We start from the raw sequence: 6,732 nt of genomic DNA, 5'->3' as shown, positions 1-6,732 counted from the left end.
GGGGAAAAACACATTCTTTCTCTCTCTCCCGTTGCATATTCCTGCATGATTCTGGCAAGACCGTTGGGAGATTGATGCGTCTGTCGGTTTCATACCTTCTGTGACTGCTCAGTGAGGCACTGGGTGCCATGAAACCAGCCAAATTCCTAAATGATGAATGTACACTAGTGTGTCTATTGGGAGAAGAAACAAATCTCACATCAACAGAGAGAGGAGGCTGATATTGAAAATCATCTTGAATTTTCCCTGGGACGATATTGGAAATCTTTATTCTAATTGCATGAATGAATTGAATGTGCTATTCTGATAAATCAACTCTGCCACCAAGGGTATTGTATAAATGAAGAATCACAGATTCATTTGCGGGTGTATGTGTGTGTGAGTTTGTGTGTGTACATGTGTGTGTGCGTGTGTGTCTGTGTGTTTGTGCATGTGTGTATGTTTGGCTGCTAGTCATTTTCATACTCACCCTGTGCTGTTGTTGATTGCTTGTTTACTCAAGCAAAAACTCTGTTCACAATGTTAGCACATCATATAAATGAAACTGTGATAAGATCCTCCACCCTCATATTACAATATATCAGATTGTCATAACATGAACATATGTCAGGATATCAGTTTACATAGAGGCTGTGTGGAGGAATGGGAGGACAGCATGTCAGTATAGAAAACCCTTTTTATTTCTCATAAGGCTGACCTGTAATGTACTTATATCTACCGGGGGATAACTGCATGTTTCTCCAGTCTGACTAATATTGTTTCAGTGTCATTTTGAATAAATCATCTCAATTCTTTCTCTCTGGTCTGTGAGAGAGATCTACATGACAAGCACAGCCGAGTAGATGTCCACAACCATTCTCCACAGCTGACACACAACAGAGAAGAGTGTCAGAATAGACAGTAACTGTCTGATTATCGTCCAAGTTGTACTGCTGTTGTTCTAGGTCAATACTTGAGTGGAAAGCTCTGGGGTTTTGTTGATGCTGCTTTCTTTTGTGAGGCAGTTCTGTACAGTGTTTTCATCATTACAAAGACTACAAGCATTTTGTTGCTTAACCAAGGACATTGCTGAATGAGGAGAGTGACCAATACTTATATTTATGACTCCAATGTGGCCGGGAAACTCCAAGAAACTCAATGCAAGCAAACACTGCAGAGCAGTCATATACACAGCGGGGCTAGAACAACAGCCTCTGGGTAGCTATTTACTGTACTTAATATTCAGGGGCCAGACAATTATTTCACCATGGGGCTCAAGCTCCTTATAGTCCTTGAGAGAATTTTTAGCTCCATGACTCTCTTTTCTTATATGTACTGTAATTATATATGTATATATACACAAAGTATCTTACGTACAAAGAAATGAAGTGCTCATGAATTTACATAGGGCATGCCCACAAATAAAAGTCAAATTGACATGTCAGTTATGGAGGATGAGGCTGAGGCCATGAAGCTGGATCCAGTGGCCTCTTTGAGAGTGTTCATTAACTCAATACTAGGCTGCCAGCGGTTATAATCACTGTAAATCCACAGTGTTTTTCCAACTAAGTCTCCCTCTTGTCATCACAGCAAAGCCAGCCTGCCAGAGCGGCGCTTCAAATATAAATGCCTTCCATACAGATGAGGAGGAAAAAAAAGATATCCAGGTAATTTCCCTCCCATGTGCCCCCCGTTCTGTTGGATCCCACATTCAGATCCATGTAAGCTTCTCAACCAGTTTACCTTTGGGCTCTTGGGGGTGAATGTCTCCAAAATAATGTTTTTACAACCTCTAAATAACCCCTGCTAAGCTGTTTCAGTTTTGAGGGAGAGAGGGAGGGAGAAAGAGAGAAGGTAGGTAGGAAACTGGCCACGGCTGTTGTAGAAGAGGAGAGTCACCAACATGGGGCTCATTGATCAAAAAGGGGATTAGTCTGGTTTCAAATCCTCAGCACCACGCGAGCAAAGCTGTTTTATCTGGGCGGATATCCTTTCTGCGGTCCCAGGTAATCCAGTCAGTGGCCGTGGATGTAATAGTTTTAGTCCATTCGGTAGGAAGAGAAGGGCTAGAGGAGGGGAAGAGCCTGGCACGCAGCCCTGCAAGGGGAGCTCTCTGTTAGGTCCTGGGATGAATCTGCAACACAGAGGGGAAAGAGAAGAGGAGAGAAAACACACATACACTTAGACAGAACAAAGGTATACAAGTGTGCGAGGATTAGACCCCGAGGAATTGCTCCATTCCCGTGTTTCAAAAACAAGGGGAGTCTTTTGAACTGCAGAGGCTTTGTACAGCCCCGTCTCACCTCCTGGTTCCTGCTGCTACTAAAAACAGACCGCTTATGTGAGTGGAAACAACACTGAAATAGAGGTGCATTTGGCATTTATAGGAATATCAGGATGTATCAGTAAAACTTAGTACAAAAAACCCCTGGTGTGTTTCCATGCTGTGTATGTCTGCTTTGCACATCGTCACTCTGGCATATTTTTGGCTTTATCTCACACTGCTTTGCCCACAAACCCCCCCTTCTTGTCTGCACCCTCATGCCAAGCCAGCCAATCATGGCTGAGGATTTCCTCCAACCCAGGAAAATGACTTTGGCTCTGCTAAATGGGATCAGGGCCCCCGCTGTGGAGTCTGGGCTGTCTCTCCGTGACTCCGGTTCAGGGACTCTTATTCAGCCTCAGTTGCAGACCTGGACACATTTCAATAGTACATTGTTCAACCTTGAGACTGCTTTTGAATGTCGTGCTTTTCAGCATCTCTGCTCAACTTGAAGCTCAGCAAAAATCTGATGCATAATGTCTACGTCAAAGCAGTTCTTTGCTTTCTTATGACAGTCTGTGTAACCCAGACATATAAACATTCACACCGACATTTATATAGTCTGAAAGTTATTATACTTTGTCTTTAGCAAAGGCCATTTTCGAACTTCTACCACATTTCCAAGCTGTCTATTTTACCACATTAAAGTTTCTCCATTCTTTAGGACTTTAAAGCCTTTAAAGGGTGTAATTAAAGAAGATGTTGGGTCTTCTGCAAACCATGGAGCCACTTATAAATACCATAATCCTGTGGTTAAACTACGGAAAATACAACTGTGACATTTCCACTGTGCTTAGCAGGTGGGAGCCAGGTGTGCTGATCTGACTGGGGGAGAGCTGGGACCCTATGTAGAGTGCTGCTACTTTGCACATGCTAGCAAAACTGCAAAATCAATTAGAAGGGTTCACAGGCACTTGAAAAATAATATATTGCATCTAGATCTGATTACTGATATATTAATACTTTTTGTGGTTTGAGTAGTATTCAGTCACCCGTACTTACCTATGGTTTGCTATTTGAGATTATATTCTATATTTAAAAAAAAAACAGTATGGGAGGCTGTCTGGCATGATGTACTGAGGTTTTTTGAAATGTTTACCTTGAGTGTGTGAAAAAAGTTAGACGCTGGCAATGCATTTTTTTCCTTATGTGGACAAAGTTTGACTTGACAGGATTGCTCATTGTTTGGAATGATATGAGATATGTCTCACCGCCATCCGTGAGGAGATACTTAGCAGTAACGACTTATTCTCCCTTGTCAACTACATCATGCCTGTTCAAATAGCTGCTCGCCAACTGTTTGTGTCTGCGTTCTCTAAATAGCTGCACAGCCTTAGAATGGAAAGACGGTTTCTCCTCTAGGTCTTGTCACAGTGTTCCTCTGTCTGCACAGAAGTGGTCCTTTTCCTCAGTAATCCATAAACTCAGTAACCCTCTGGGCTCAGCTGTCCGGCGCTTGTATCTGTTTCATCTACGACAACCTATCAAAATGTTGGCTTTGTGCTCAAGCAGAGAATGACCTCTGCCAGAACAAGAGCGCTAACAGGTTACCATTACGGCTCACTCTCTCAAACACAATCCACCAGAGGTTTGTTAGTGGAGAACAGGGAGTTGTATGCAAATACTGTCATTTCCACCCATGTGTTGGGATGTGCATGTGGCGTGTATGTGTATATATATATGTGTGTGTGTGTGTGTGTGTGTGTGTGTGTGTGTGTGTGTGAGACTGTGAAAGTGTCCTCTGTTCTTTTTTGTCCTCTGTCTCTTCAAATGAACAGTGCAGCAGGTAGCAGCGGATTGCTGAAGGATTTCCTGCCTATCCCATCTTTGCTGGCAACTAAGCCGTCTGCATCCTAATTTGCTGGCCGCATTAAATTGCAATTTACTCAGACTTCAGTTAGTAAAAGGAGCCAAGGACAATTGCCTTAGCAAAAGAATTTAGTGCAAACACAGCCTACCCTTTCTCCCTCTCTCGTTTAGTGCTGAACAAATCAATCAAGTCGGCTAAGAAACCTCTTCAAACACCACTAAAGAACACCCTCTAAAAACAGAAGACTCCAGACAACAAAATACATCAAGATCCATTTAATGTGACATTGACAGTGGAAAAAGAGAAGAAAACGAATATAAATTAATCAGTTGCACTTGAAATGAACTCCTCCAGCCAAAGCCTGGATAAAGATGTCATGAGGATGACAATCTGGACGCTGTCAGCAGTCCCGACTGCTTCTGTCAGCTTAAAACATCTGACCTCATACTTTCAAGAAAAAAAAGTGTGTTGACCATTTCTCTTCAATGACACAAGTGCCTATTGCATTTATGACTGTCTCCATGACAACATTATTCAGGACTGAAGGCGGAGGAAAAGAGTTGCCATACACAGAGGTGGAGCAGATGATTTCTTGATGGAGTTACACTGGATGTGGCATGGCCGCTGGGAGTTCATTGTGATCGACTGCAGTATGAGTCTCCCCATTTGACAAATTAGATGGTGATGCATCTGCTGGCAGGTCACTTTTGCTCTGAAACAGTCTCACAGATGGGCTACATCCTGCCGTAGTGTTTTATATGCTAGAGAAGGTGCCCTCTGCTCCTCCTAATAAGGGACATGTGGTTCTCCGGACAGCTTAAGTAAATCATATCTGACTGGTTGGAGTGGAAAGTGTGAGTGTATGACAGATCATGATGTAATGGGACTGTTCACTTGAGCTTTCCACTTAGGAAAAACTGCTTAGCACTACTCTGAACAATTACATACTCCATAGTGGAACTGCAATGTTTTTAATCATACAGGAGCTGCAATACAGTAAATTCAACCACTGTACACGGATAAGTGATTATATGTTGCAGTGTGAAATGGCTTAAAAAACCTATTGCCAGTCCATTACAATGCACTTAATGCCTCATGAGGACTGTATGACTCTCCTACTTTGTAGTAATGTGGCTGACAATTTCATATTCAATCTAACACGCTAACAGTGAGGTTATAAACTGAACATAATTCTCTTCACTATCAACAAAGGCAGATGAGCAGAATGAGCCGGAGAAAAGATGTTTTCATTTCAGCCTCTCTCTCTCTCATTCTACCTCTTTCTTTAGGTGTATAATTGTTTGACGGGAGCAGAAATGGATTGATCTATTTAGCCAGTGGAGCGCGTTATGCAGATCTATGGTGGGCGAGTGTTTAGGAAGGTGCTCCCCAGCCTCGCTCTCACTGTGACTTCCCCAAACAAAAGGGCCTGCCTTGTCTGCCGCTACAGAACAGGCAATGAAGGGCTCCCTCTCTGAAAGACATAAAGAAAGAAAAGAAGAGAGAAAAAACATGGGTGTCAGGCACTGGCTTTTGCTGGCTTCTTGCTTTCATGCCAATTTCTATGAAAGATGATGACGATGATGTGTGTGTGTGTGTGTGTGAGAGAGGGAGAGAGAGAGAGAGAGAGAGAGAGAGAGAGAGAGAGAGAGAGAGAGTGGGCATGTGTGTGTGTGTGTGTGTGCATCATTGTGCTTTACTGAGGCTTTTCAGAGCAAAATGAAATCCTGCAGGTGAAATAAAATGGCTGAGAAAAAGAAAAAAGAAAAAAAAATAGAAAAAAAACCAAAAACAAAACAATGAAGTGTTGTGGGTTTACTGGCTTGAGACAGGACAAATACAAATGAGGCAATTTGGCCTGAGAGCCAGGTGAACAAGGAATGTTGATTAAAACCAGAGCACAGAGTGCAGGATAAAAGGCCTTTCATGTAGTCTGTGGGCTATGCTGTCTGCTGATAGCTGCCTCAACAAGACCCTCAGAGGGGGATCAGGACATCAAGTGGCCTCCGATAAGAAGTCGCACAACGAAAGGGAGGAGGCCTACCCGGGGATCACACACACACACGCACACGCACACACACAGAAATATATATACACACACACACACAATGTCATGCACACATCAAACACACAGGGATGCACGCACAAACACAAGTACAAGCGCACACACACACGCGGGAGCACATAGCATGTCACAGATTAGTGCATAATGGGATTGGCAGACCGGTGCAAGGCACTGTAATCAAACCCACACAGTGGCCGATAGCAAAAACAGGATATGGAACAAAGGAGGCAATGAAAGGGAGAAGGACTGATCCTGCCATTACACACTGATCTGAGACAGCATGTGTTCTGCTCAGGGGTGGATCTGACTATGTGTGTGTGTGTGTGTGTGTGTGTGTCTCTACACTGTAAATACAACATGTGTTTGTTGGCATATGTGTCTTGTCCATCTTTTCTTGACACCTTAACCCAACAGTTTGTACCACAATGCATTAACATACTTTTTATTTATGTGTGCACTGCCTGTGTTCAGTGATAAATATTTAGAGTGGGTGGCGGTGCGTTCTGTATTTGTGTCACGCCTGCCTAATCATGCACAGCATGTAAACACACACTT

General features: G+C 43.1%; 1 protein-coding gene across 3 annotated transcripts in view; it reads right to left on the bottom strand.

Annotated features, from left to right (window-relative positions):
• Positions 1-658: 658 nt before the first annotated feature.
• tafa1b (TAFA chemokine like family member 1b) overlaps positions 659-6,732 on the bottom strand; it is a 116,525-nt gene continuing 110,451 nt past the window's right edge. For 2 of the 3 annotated variants that reach the window (XM_030050584.1, XM_030050586.1), the window contains exon 6: positions 659-2,113. The gene's annotated coding sequence lies outside the window, so the exon portion shown is untranslated. Of the gene's footprint in view, positions 2,114-4,372; positions 5,587-6,732 lie in introns of those variants that run through there. The other variant, XM_030050587.1, reaches the window with a different exon arrangement.

The sequence above is a fragment of the Myripristis murdjan genome, chromosome 5 (genome assembly GCF_902150065.1).
Source record: "Myripristis murdjan chromosome 5, fMyrMur1.1, whole genome shotgun sequence".
In the NCBI taxonomy this organism is placed as follows: domain Eukaryota; kingdom Metazoa; phylum Chordata; class Actinopteri; order Holocentriformes; family Holocentridae; genus Myripristis; species Myripristis murdjan.
The sequence above is the reverse complement of the archived record's forward strand: the minus strand, read 5'-3'. Positions and strand labels throughout refer to the sequence as shown.